The following is a 13,418-nucleotide window of genomic DNA, read 5'->3' on the forward strand; positions in this document are numbered from 1 at the left end:
TGTACTTGAATGAAAGTCAGTGAAAAATTGGCCAGAGTACAAATGCCTATTTGTCGTATCCCTTGCAAATATGCTTTAATTGTTTTCATATTTAAATGCCCAGAATCAGCCATAATAAATGTAAATGTGACACTGCCGAGAGATTTCCAAAAACAAGGAAGCTCTCTGAGTTATTGCCAGTTCCCAACATCTCTGCAGAACCACAAAAGGGCAAGGGACTGGTAGGAGGACAAATCAATCATGTCTCGCTAGAGTCTCCCAGAGCTAAAAAATGAGATGCGTTTGTCTGTGGTGACTCAGTTAATGAACAAGCGTGCTATTCAGATTTTTGGGGGGGTTGTTCAAGTTGGTAGGCATTACTGTTAAGAATTGACTCCTCCTTTCCAATTTGTTGTTGGACCTTTTAGTTCTGTTTATTTTTTAGTACTACTGGTGTATGTGATTGATCTCTTCTCCCCAAAAACATGGCACTGAGGAAAATTAATTCCTCTGCAGTGATCTATTCCTCTACCTTAATGGCAAACAGTTCTGGCTATTCCCTCTACAGTGTCTCAATTCTTCATTCACTGCTCCCTTTGTAAACATTTTGCACATTGTATCTGAGAGGGCCCTGCTCTCTCGCAGTTTTGCCTCTAGATGTTTGTGGAAAAGAAGAGGTGGATTTTTCCTTGCTGTTATATGAAGTTCTGGAAAGGACAAAAGGCTGGTGGATGTCACCACTGACTTTTGTTGCATGCTTCTAAAAAGTTGCGTTTTGTCTGTAAGTTGTTTATGGCATCCTGATATGTAATTAATAAGCCATTAACAACTGACTGTAGTGAGTGTGCTCTGGAACTATTAATTTTAGACATACATACCAATTACAGTCCACTAAGCAAATCTCTTGTTTTCCAGTGGGTTGGAAAATACAAATTTCTGATAGATGAATACATGTCTTGCTGTAGAAGCAGCTATGGCTTCTTTTGGGCAGTAAATACACATGGGGGAGTCAGGGCAACTGCAGGAAAGAGAAGAAAAAGGATAGAGTGGCAAAAGTGGGACGTGAGGAGATTGCATTTGGGATTAGAACATGTTTTGGAGAGAAGAAAGGGCAGATGACATCGGAATGTGGGAAGATAGAAATGCAGAGATTGAGAAAATGAGAACAGAGGTGTTTTAAGTAGACAGTTGACATCTTCCCTTTTGAAGCACTGATTCGAGGCCAGAATTTCTCAGTCTTGTTATTTCTCTGCTGTTAGCAATCTCCCTCATTTTTCCCTGCTGTCTAGGCATAATAAGCTACTTCTACTGCCAGTAAGCTGGTCAGCTCAAGTGATGCAGGCCTGTCCACAGGATCTGTCTGGGTATTGATCCAGCAGCGAGAGATGGCATTAGATTTGAAAGCAAGAAGGGACACTTTTTACTTGCACTCTTATGGCTACCAATTCAAGACTCTGAAATTAGGGAAACCCAGAAACAGAGAAATAAAATTAAGTGGTGTTTTTGGATGTAAACGTCCTTATAGATTCCCGACACCAGCATCATTCAGTGTCCCAGGTGTATTCTCTAGGAGTTAATCTGGAGCCATAGTTGAAGGTGCAGATGTGTACAACCTCAGCGTCTCCCACTGCAGAAACTGAGAAACCTGGGAGGGATAAGGTGAAGTACTGCTGAAGCGTAGGATTTTCTTGTGGTTCAGGCAGTTGATTGTCTGGAGTTTTTACTCTATGCAAGTACTTTAGCTACTTGCAAGTTAGCTGTTCATTTCTCTTAGCACTCAAGCTGAGCTCTCGGCACCCTGACATTCCTGAGAACTCTGCCTTGGTCCTGTAAAGCACAGGACACTCCAAAATGGAAGCTGCGTTAAAATACCCACTTCTGATGTTAATGTGTCTGTGCCTGTGCTCTGGTGCAGTTTAACAGGTCCAATGGCATTATCAGTTCTGTTGTAATGTGCAACATAAAGAAGCCCATGAGGAATTTAATATGTGGGCATTCGATGCAGCTTAAATCTATGCAGTAAATGAGGCATAAAGCCCTATGATGGGTGCACGGGGCCTGCAAAGTGTGTCAGTTAAGAGGATACTATTTACTGAAAGAGTCTGGCCTGCTTGGTTAATGTGACTGTATAATTAAAGGACGAAAGCTAAAGAACCTGAATTAAAATGTCACAGGCAAACTTTAATTCTGGCATCTCCTAGCTCTCAAGTCCATGACTTAGCAGCCTTAGCATTGCTTAAGAGTCATCTTCCATGTGTATTATATTCAAGTGACTGTGGGTCCACATGCTACTCACAGGTCTAGGTCAGTATGTGGTAGGTGAGTTTCCTGTGTTACGTACATTTTGAAGATTTTCTGGTATTTAATAAGAAAATATTCATAAAACCAATTAAATCTTTCAAACAAGTCCAAATATTTTTAGTATATTTTAATTGGGGCTGGTGATACATGTCATAAAACAAACAGTAAATCTGAATAAATGGGGGTGGAATGGGGGTCAAGAGATCTTAAAATTAGTAAAGCTTTCCTATGGCATCACTCCTGAAAAAAACTTTAAAAAGGTTCCTCTTTTATAAGCTTTCAGTGTTGGGGGTTCCTTCATAACAGCTTCTTCAGAATGTCTGCTCCAATTAGAATTTTTTTTTCTTTTCTGTATTCTGCAGATACAGTATGTGATAAATATATTCTCATGGTGTTAAGCATTAGAACACAGCATTTATAATCTAATTGCCAATAAGAAATCTCAGAATTGTACGTTTAGGTTTCCCAAGTGTAGGGCATAACTCTATAATTTACAGAGGCACCAGCAATACCACTGTATCACGGCTGATTGGCATGCCACTTAATGATGCTGTTTGTAAGACAATTTTCTAATCAGCTGCGGGAACACTCATTAGGAGCTTACTTCTTGATTTAAAGCATAGGAGTTGGAGAGAAAGGTAGGGTTTGTTTTGCTTATAAAAACAAATCAGGGAAAAAAAGCAAGTATAAAGAGAAATATCAGGGTTATTTTTCCATTGACACAGTGAAAAAAAGAAAAAAAAAGCAAAACAGAATTATAGAGAGCTTTGATATCATGAAACTGGATTATACATTTAAAAACTCAATGTGGAATTAAAAGCTGTGGCACGAATGAGTCAGTATTCTTCATGGTATTTCCTTCATGTATATTTAAATTAGATGATGATAGCTTAAACGTTAACATTCTGGTTTTTAACAGGTGTTATATTTCCAATCATCGTTTAATAATAATTATGTGATTTGATATTGTAGATAGTCTGTTGGGTCTAGTTAGCTGAGGCTGAAGAATGGTCAGTTTTCCAGTTATTTCACGTCAGATTTTAGTTTTCATCCCAAAAAATTTAGCCAACCTTCTCTCCCACTCAAAGAATAATAAATTATTCCTTGCCTTCTTCCTGTCTATTTCATCCTTTTGCTCTGTAATAGACAGAATAGCTTTAATTTCAGAAATGTTACCTAAAGCACATGTAAGCTGGGTCAAGTGTGTCCGGCATGGGAACAATTCATTATATGATTTAAGAGGTTTTACCAAGATGAGCTTCAGTTGACCTGCGCAATTTCTGAATAGCTTTGGTACACAGAAATAAAGTTCCTGTTCCAAATTTATCCCCAGGTAATAATTTTAAAACCGTTGTAAACCACCTTACTGTTCTGTGTTCTGTATATCCAATGTATGTTGAAGAATTCCTGTTTTATGAAAACACTAGAGCTTAATACCAAGCTTGTGGAATTAATGGGAGAATTGCACATTTACTTTAGTACGTTAATCTGGAGGTGCCTCTGTCCCTTCCTTCACTGAACTGGTTGAATTCACTGATGAATCCCTGATTCATCAGAAGATTCAGGCATCTGTGTATTTTCATACACGTGACTAATTCTGTGGAACATAAAGGGATTATTCAGTGGGTAAAGTTAAACAAGTGCAGAAGTACCTACTGGAAGTCAAACTCTGCAGCAGGAGGTATAACCTTCAAAAATGTCTGAAATGGCTTTTCTATATGTAAAATAAGGTAGTAGTGACTTTAATCTCAGTCTCTGGGGTTAGCCATCAGTGCTGGTTCCTATTCAAATATCTCTCCTCACACACCAACGCTAAAAAGCCCCCTTTTCTAGCTCTGCACATTTTTTATGTATTGCTGGTTGGCTGTAGTAATTTACATTAATTCCTCCTGATTTTACTGCTGAATGTCTGGGCAAAGTATGAAGACATGGTAAGACAAATGACTTTCAAATATTTCTCACATCTGGCTTCTTTACCTGGAGTTCAATACAGCTGTCAGGTCCATGCATCAAGTAAATTTTTCATATGAGGATTCTGGAAAAAAGGATCTTGGATACCTACCAGAATTTTTAAACAATCGTAAAGTGTTCATTAAAATAGCCAAAAGCATTAGAATATGGTACATGTCTGCATAGTTCTAAGAGAACAAAACACTCTGGATAGAGTGAATCAACCACAGTGGATTTTAATTATGTTTTTTGCAGTGCTAAAAATTTACCACACTTTTGTGGCTTTGTCTGCCATATGTAAAACAAGATTTTCAATCCACATTAAAACCATGTATGCAGCCAATGCAAGGCACTCACTAGGGAACAGGGAAAATTTTCCACGCCACGTTATGGGCTGGAATGTATGAAATTGTAGCATCAACATAAATCTTAGTTGTACTGGAAAAATTAAGTATTGTTCTTTTTTTTATTATTATTTTAAAATATGAAGGGTTGCTGTGTTTACTTTTTAACATTCCAAAAGCCTGCAAACTGTTTTTTGGCAAGTGCAAATCAACAAATGCTGGCAATACTCTGAGAGACAGCTTTCTGTTGTGAGCTTATGTAGAGATTTATATTGCTCATTTGCAGTGTACAGTAGGAAGGTTGGTTGGTTCTTCAGAGCTTGTGCATGCCGCTTTCTCTTTGCTGCTGCCTTTTGTTACCCTGTACATTTACGTTAATGTAGTTCTGGAACAGACCTGGACCATTTGAGATTTGTCTTGGATTTTTGGGAGCTCTCCTGCCAGTAGTTAATTTTACATCCCAAATTTCTCAAGCAAACTTTGTTGTCAGTGAATCTTTTCATCCTTTTAATGCCCCCACAATTATTTTAGTGTCCCAGCTGAAACCACCTTAGCAGACTTTTATTCACTGTTACGAAATTCACTTTTTCCAGTTTATGCCATTCTCTAACTTCCTGGGATAATGATTCCCTAGATGTTGGTCAGTCTTGATTTTGCATGCATGTTCCTGAATTTCTCTGCCATTTTTGTGGTCTACCTCCTCTGTTGCCATTTTCAACAAATCCTTCAGAAGTTACTAATAATGAAGGCAGTCTTTAAAAAAAAGAAAAAACACAAACAAAAAACGCAGAAACACTTATTTGTCATCATGGCACAGCACCACTTGCTGACTCAGTGGGTAGCACACCAGGCTGGTGATCCAGCAGTAGGGCTGGAACACATTAGCTCTCACTAATAGACCATCTCTCTTCTCCTACTGTTTGTCTTGTTAACTCTTTGGGGCAGGGACTGTCTGCTACACTGGGTCTGTACAGAGCACCCTCTCCTGCCTGGTAGTAATTAATTGAATTGGGAGATGACTTCTGGAGTCACAGTTGAAAATTAATACCATCGAACAATTCCTGATTTTAAATAAATGCATGTTCTGTATGTGTTAGAGGCTGCATCTGGATTATTATCTTCAGAAGTTGTACTGTGGAAAAAGAAGAAAATCATTGTTTAACATACAGTGCCATCTACAGAATAGATTGTGCAGCCTGCACTTCATACGTTATCTGAGTTTTTTGGTTGTTTTGTTGGGGTGGTTTTTTTTGGTTTGTTTCTTTTTTGTCACAGCACAGTTGACGTTCATGGCTAGAGAGGTATTAGAAGTTTTTAGCAGATGCCTGCAGAATTGGAGGGTGAGAGTTCAAGAGCCCTGAGGCTTAGCTGAGAGCTCTTGCTGAAGTGCTGGGGTGCAGTTCCTGCTTTCTCAGCTGCTGCCACTTGGGAAGTTGATTCTGTCACCCAGGATACCCAAATGGGAGGTGGTTTGGGTGCTCACTCACTTCAGCTGTAATCTGCCACTCTGTAGGCCAGGCTTCATCAACATCATCCGTTATTAACTTTCTCTTAGAAGCCTAAATTGTTGGAGTTCAGAGATTTTTTTATACAACTATTTCTAGAAATGCTGCAACTGCAGCTAACTTTCCTAGCAAGTGCATGGCCTGCTACAGCTGTCTGACAGGCACACAGAGGTAGAAAAAGGAGGGAAGGGACCAGAGAGGAAGAAGTCCATCTGGGATCATGTTGTGAGCATTAGGTATAGTAAAGCACCCTGTCAACTGTCCTCTCTGTTAAGTGTCAGTTTATATGTCGAGGAGAAGGGGAGGATGTCCTCCCATGTTGTTACTTAAGCACATGCTGTAGAGAAAACTGTTAAGTAGCAGTTGTGTGTTTGCATGGTTCACTGGTTGGAATCACACTATTGGCACTGCAGGGAGAGTTGGATTTAATCCCGCAAATCTTTAGAGTGCTCTTCAGACAAATGTTAATTTTGGTGCAGAAAGCTGGATATTATCATATTTCTCAAAAAGATGGAAAAGGTGAAAGATCACGCAAATATCCAGGAATCCGTTCTTTATGTAATAGAGCAAATTAAGTTACTGTAGTCACTGCAGAACAAACTGTTGTCTGTTCTCTTTTGCCTAGCTTCTGAACGTTGGAAGTTATCTGACCTTTAAGCTGTTACTAGCTCAGAACCCACTGTTTGGCATCTTTAAATTAGTTGAAAGAAAGAAATGGGAAGGGAGGGCTGAGAATGAATTCTGACAGCCAGGGCAGATATGAAATAATGTTCTGGCAGGTGATCTTGCAGACGAGAAGGAGGAGGGAAAAAAAAAGATAGGGGTCTTTGTTTTTATAGTTAGATGTGAAGTTCAATATATTTAAAGTAGCAGCAGAGATAGGCTAGGAGGCTGAGTGTCTGAGACAGCTGAAGTTGCACATTAAATAGAGTTTATGAGACTACATTGCCATTTCTCACCTGCACTGTCACAGTTGGTACATGTGAATGTCTAGGTGAGTGGGGGTGTATGTAAATAATAATTCCTCTTTATTTAATATACATTAAGCCTGAAAAGGGACAGAAATATGAGTTAGCAGAGTGCTACAAAATGTGAAGGTAATTATGTAGTAGTTATCCGCAGCATTTCCATCTTTAAAGTGGTTTTGAACTGCTTAAGTGCAGCAGTTACTGCAGACTGTGATTAGATAAATGGATGCAAATGGTAATTGTAACTGATGAATGACTGATGATGGCTTTATATGTTTATCATTATATACCGTTGTAAACACTTTCTTCCTCAGCAAGGATGGAGCCTGTAGGCAAAGTGATGATGTACTGAATATGAATTCAAACTGTAATATTTTAAAGAATACCCAGGGCCAATATTGTAGGCTGGGATAACCACAGAGTTGTTACCTGAGTACCTGGTGAACTTTACCATTGATATCAACGGGCTGAGCACCAAACCTCTTCCAGCTGATGTTCAGGGCCTGAATACAAGTGCAGCTGGGAAGGTGGGTTAATAAGAGAGACCTTGAAAGTACAGATGGGGAAGTTGAGCATTGTTGAATGATGGCTTTGGGTGAGGAAGTCCCACTGATCCACTGCTCACAAGAAGAGGAGATGCTATTACTCTTTGCTCTTATATTGCTTCTCATGGCTCCTGCGTTTATTCTTAACTTTCCAATATTGCGTCTCCTCAAGTTAAAGTCAACCTTTGTGAATTTCTTCTGTCATGCAGATCGTTAAGGTCTATGAGACATTTACAATGCAGTATTTGACAGCCACAGGAGTGAATGTTGTACACACCATTGTAAGAGCCATTTGGGACAGAACAAGCATATTTGAATAACTGGAAGTTGATGGGAACAAGAAGCCAAACAAGGATGTGCCTAGAAAAGCAGAGTGCAGCAAGAGGTTCAGAGGTTGATATAACCTGAACGATGCTATGATTCTATTTGATATGTCACCTGCTATTTGCTAATTATTAATCACAGTAACAACATTTGGTAGTTAGATTAATTTGGAGGGATTTTTATTGCAGCACCTTGAGTTTAATATCAGCTCTTTGTGTATCACACAATGCAAAAAGTAACCTGTGGTAATTAAATTACAGGCTAAGTCTTCATTCAACATGAATTGTTCTATTCACTCAGGAAAAAGTAAGCAGGATATTACCAAATAAAAGCCCCAGATCATTAGCAGCCTCTGTTCACTTCACCTGCAGTGCTGAAAACTGTTATTTTTCCTATGGCACTGTAGAACTGACAATGAACTTGCCAGCTTTTTTGTCATGTGCCTGCCCTTGGACGTGTATAAAAGAAGTGAATTAGGTTCTGTTTTGTTGACCTTTTAGATGCAAGGGAAATGGTAGTCCTGTTTGCTTACACATCAAATGCTGCCAGGCTATTGTCTGCATTAACCTTTGTGGAGCACCCTGATGTGATTGTTACCCTCGCACCAGCAACATAGGAGCCAGAGAGAATTAAGAAGGGATAAATTGGAGGTGCCATGCAAAACAGCTAGCGAAAGACATTTTTCTCCTGCACTGAAGAAAAGGTATTCTGTATGTGTTTAACTACTTAGCTGGTCTGTGAGTCCCGTAATTTGCTTAGCCAAACAGAACTTCAAAACAGATGGTTTCTAAATTTGGGGAAAATAACCATTTCAGTTTTTTTTCCCCTGTGCAGTCTGCAGTTATGCTTTAGTACTGAAATTATTTGAAAATTAAACCGGAAAATAAAATTGGGATCTTTACCAACTGAATACTAAATTCAGGAACATACAATTTTTAGTATGTGTTCAGGTTTCATGTGCACATTTAGCCTAAGATTTGTTTATGTTCTGATTTAGCGTTTCATGCTGCTTACTTGCATAAATGCTACCAAATCAGTCAGTCAGAGTCACCGGCGTATTTAGCTCCCAGCTGCATTTGCTAATAAAAGGAAGAATGACAAGTTCCCTCCTTCGGAGAGGAGGAAGTGGAGAAACATAAGGAAATAATCCATTGCACTTACATAGCACATGCTATCAGCAATCTATATAGGAGCTTTACCAAAAGTAATGTTTCCCTTATCTGGGACACATTTTTGTTGTGAGAAACTGAGTCAGAACATTTGTCTGGTCTGAGATTGTAAGGGAAGCTAATCAAAAGGTGGGAATGCTAGTGTCCTGGGCTTTGGGATTGTTTTCTATCCTGATAGAAGTAAATTAGGACAAAGCCATTAACTGTTTGATATTCAGTATTTTTTAAGATGTATTTAATATTATCGTACATAGTTACCATTTCCAAAGTGTATCTAGTAAAATTATATTTAGAAATACTGCCTTTCTCTTAGAACATACAGTCAACTGTTGGTCATTTTGTATGTGTCCATCCCTGAGAATAAAGAAGTTGTGTAGATGTGAAAATGGAGTTGAATTCAGTTTCCTAAAAAGTCAAGCATAATATTTGGTCTCCACTTTACTAGCCCTGTAACTGTTAGTTGTCAACATGAGAGCACCTGTGTCTACTCAGGTAGCCTTTGAGATAACTCATTGCCCAAGAACTGAAATTATCTTGGGTTTGGGGTTACTCCAGGGAATTTTAGGGGTACAATTCATTTGATTCAAGTCTTTGCTCCCTCAAGCAAGAGTGCCATGCCTTGCCTGGCCAGACTCCATCGTGCAAGGCAGAGCTGGGCTGTGGAACATACTGCTACAGGATCCTGTGTGGATCACAGATATGAATGGATTCAGGAAAGAAACCTCACAAATTAAGGAAGAATGATCCAGAAAACACAGTGATATTGCCTCCACCTCAAGAAATCCCTAAGCTACAGGTCCTTTGAGGAAGGACGTGCTGAGGGAAATACTACTACATATTGCCCTGTCTTTAAAGTTCTTTCCTAAATGCCTGTTATGGACCATTGCCTGAGGCTCCTGTGTCATTGTCCTACTAAGACAAATCCTTGGAACAACAGCAGTGGCTGCTTTTGTGCTCTTTCAACCCTTAGAGTCTGTAGTTATTTTTCCTCCTGAGAGCAGTTACATTCTTCCTTTTGGGCTTCTCCTCCAAGATGTTTTGTCTTCTCCCAGATTAGGAACTCATAATTTCAGTTTAAATTGTCCTTTCTTGGACAGAGGACTAGAACTATACACCCTTCTTCAGAAACCATTCCCTCACACAGTGTACTGCCTGTACTGTGGCGGTAATGCGTGTTTATCTCTGTTGAAAACATCTAACCTGCCACATCTTTTCTAACATCTCTAGGCTCTTTCTGCTAGTGCAGTATTGGGTTGCTGTAAAATACAGCCTTCAACTTGCTTGCTAAATTGTCGAACTTGGTTGGCAATTGAGAGTCTGTCTCAGCATTTTAATGGGCTTTGGCTGCAAAGGATTCCAGAGGAGGACTTTTGCTCCTTTACTTGAAAACCTGCTTTCTAGCTGGGGTTTCTAAAGGTGGCATTGTAGATCTGCAGGCATCAATGGAAGTGGGTTTATGGGCCCAAAGCATGGAGTGTCAATCAGAGAATGAGTTGACTTTCCGTCTAACTCTCTCCTGAATTTTCAGAATTTTTAACAGAGACAACTGTTTGGGTTTGGTTGGTTGGGTTTGGGTTTTTTCTTTTTTTAACAAAAAACTGGTATGATTGTAGCTTCCCTTCCACAGGCTGTGAAGCAAATGCACATGGTGTAACTGTACGCAGCTACAAGAGCACCTGAGATCTTGAGCTCTAAGTGTAGAGGTATACATAACTGAAAGCAGTAGCCACATTATGCCTTAGGAAGTTGATTAAATACTCTTGTTAAGCTGTGGTTGCTGACCACAAGTGCATTCCCAGCAGCTCACCTGACAGGTGGAAACTCTTTACTAGTTTCCTTAAACCCTCTTTGAAAAATAATTAAATTGATTTTTGAGTCCTCTTCCAATTCATCCTGTTTGTATCTTCTCTCATGTATATAATCTCTGTTGGCTCAGAGGGAACGCTTTTGGGCAGGGTATACCCCTGAATAAGGCTTCTGTCTAGCCCATGTTGCTTTCAGAGTTGTAGTTTTTATGTAAATCAGTTTTAGGACTGAAACTACAGATTAGATGTTCCATGGGTACCTTCTTGGCATGTTGCATCACTGACTTGAAAGTAAAACTGCAGTATAATAGCCACTTGATGGTGCTTTCTAAAGGCTGTAATGTCTCTTTATTTTGCTGCAGATATAGTAGCAGCTGCAGGAGCATAAGGTTGCAGAATTCTTACTGCAGCCGTTATAACTCTGTGGCTTTTATGCTACTATATAACATTTATATACAGGTGATGGGAAAGAAAGGTGAGTGAAACATATTTGCACGTTCTGGTAATAAAATCCAAAGTTGACAGGTTATATTTTATCCTGGAAGAAATGCCACTTTTGGGGTTTCATCTGATGGGGTAATTTCCAGCTGGATTGGTCGTTCTTGTGATCATTGGCCTGTTGTGTAATAACCAAAATCTCAAGAACCTGTTTGTCTTGAACTGCCTTGTCATGAGTTCACATCTAAATCTGAAAATATTTCAACTTCAAATTTAGAAAGGTAACTGAATTATGCTGTAGGAAGCAAAATGTGTTATTTTTCACATCCTTTTAAACGATCCTGGTATTTTAGCACCTTGCCTCCAAGGAACATAGGTGTATGACATCCTTCACATCCATATATCTAGCCATCACCATGCAAAAGAAAACCTCTCTTCAGTCAGATTTTTCAATCAGATGCTTTGACTAAAGCATTACAGAACTGATGTAGAAAGTAATTAAAGTAATATCCAACAAAGGAGTATGAATTTTTCCCATGTGCAGAAAAGAAGTATTATGGACATTAGTTTTGCACTTTCTTTTTTTGTTTGTTTGGGGTTTGGGTGGTTTGGTTAATTTTTAAGATTTTAATTTTTTTATCTCTAGCATCTGCAACCTGTGCAGCCTGTTCTCTACAAGAAAAGACAAAAAGAGGAAGGAAAGGAAAATAAAAGAAAAAAAGGTCTCCTGTGGATGGAGGCATGTCTGTAACTGTAGACAAGGCTTCTCTTTTAACATATATATATATATATGGGATAGTGGATTCAGATTATCAGAGGCGCTTCATTAAATGGTAATCAGAGGAATCTACTTTCAGGGATTTAATGTTAAATTTTGTTTTGAAGTAGCTCATACCTTTTTTTTCTCACACTGCCTAACTCTGTCAGAAAGCTTATTCCCCAAAACTAAGACCCTGAAGGTAAATACCTAATCATCCCAGGTGACCAATACAGCAGTGATTGACCTCAAGCAGGTACAGTATCTGGTCCAAAAGTTGTGCATCTGATGTAACTTTGCCTTTTTGCAGTGTTATTTCATGTTGCATTGAGTTGCACCATCTGCATCCCATATTTACCTGTTCTTTATGCTTCTCTAGCCTAAATTACACTGTCTCCCCACCATTTAGGTATAATCATATATTGGAAGAGAAATAGCCCATGACTTGAAAGTTACATACGTGAATGGTTCTCAGTCTCATGTCCTGGGCCTTACAGAAAGGTAGGGAAACCATGGGTCCTTTGTGGCAAGCAACAGCAATTGCTGTGCCCAGCAGGATAGTGAAAAGTCTTAGCTTTCAGAAGTTGAGTTGCCCTTGTTGGAAAAGTGATATGTAACGAGTGATGTAAAATAGTGATATTTCCCATGTGATAAATTGAAAAGAAATTGATGGGAAGAGGTGATGCAGAAGCCCCCTAATCAGTGGTTTAGCTAGCATACAATACTACTAGGAAATTTCCAAGCTGCTGATTGTATTGCTTCAGAAGAAGAAAAATCATCCCAGTGCTTGAAAATGCAGTGTTTTGTCTTGGAAAGAAAAATGCATTAAATTATGCTACTTAGTATTTTAGACCTTCTGCCTTGTCAGATCAAGGTTCACTGGAGCTAGTAGAGGCTGATTCAAATATATCGTTTCTGCCATAGCCTGGAGATGATATTTTAGTCTCCACTGTCACTAATCTGGCTGGGAATGACAATCACAGTGATAATTACATGGGAACTACAGACTCTCAGAGGCAAAGCAAAGCAGATTCTTCTCGACAGAGAATTTGCTTCTTGAACAACCAAAAGCAACAAATCAAATCCTCCTGTGTCTAACTGATGCAGGTCGCCCGATACAATCAGATGGCATTTTGTATCAAAGCAAAGCTAATTATTAGTAGAATTGTATTGCCTTGCATGTTTTAGTGTTGGAACACATCCATATTCATTATTCTGTCTGCTCTTGAAAGACTTAGCAATTGGTTATTACAGTTAGATAATGACTAAATACCTCCTGTTCTTCTGGAACTTGGATGAAATGCAGACTCAGGAGCCAGCAGGGAATACTCAG

The 13,418-nt window shown here is 39.1% G+C and overlaps 1 protein-coding gene across 4 annotated transcripts in view; it reads left to right on the forward strand.

Annotated features, from left to right (window-relative positions):
- Positions 1 to 13,418, forward strand: part of TPK1 (thiamin pyrophosphokinase 1) — a 308,752-nt gene that overhangs the window by 251,101 nt on the left and 44,233 nt on the right. The window lies entirely within an intron of this gene.

The sequence above is a fragment of the Phalacrocorax carbo genome, chromosome 2 (assembly GCF_963921805.1).
Source record: "Phalacrocorax carbo chromosome 2, bPhaCar2.1, whole genome shotgun sequence".
Lineage (NCBI taxonomy): Eukaryota > Metazoa > Chordata > Aves > Suliformes > Phalacrocoracidae > Phalacrocorax > Phalacrocorax carbo.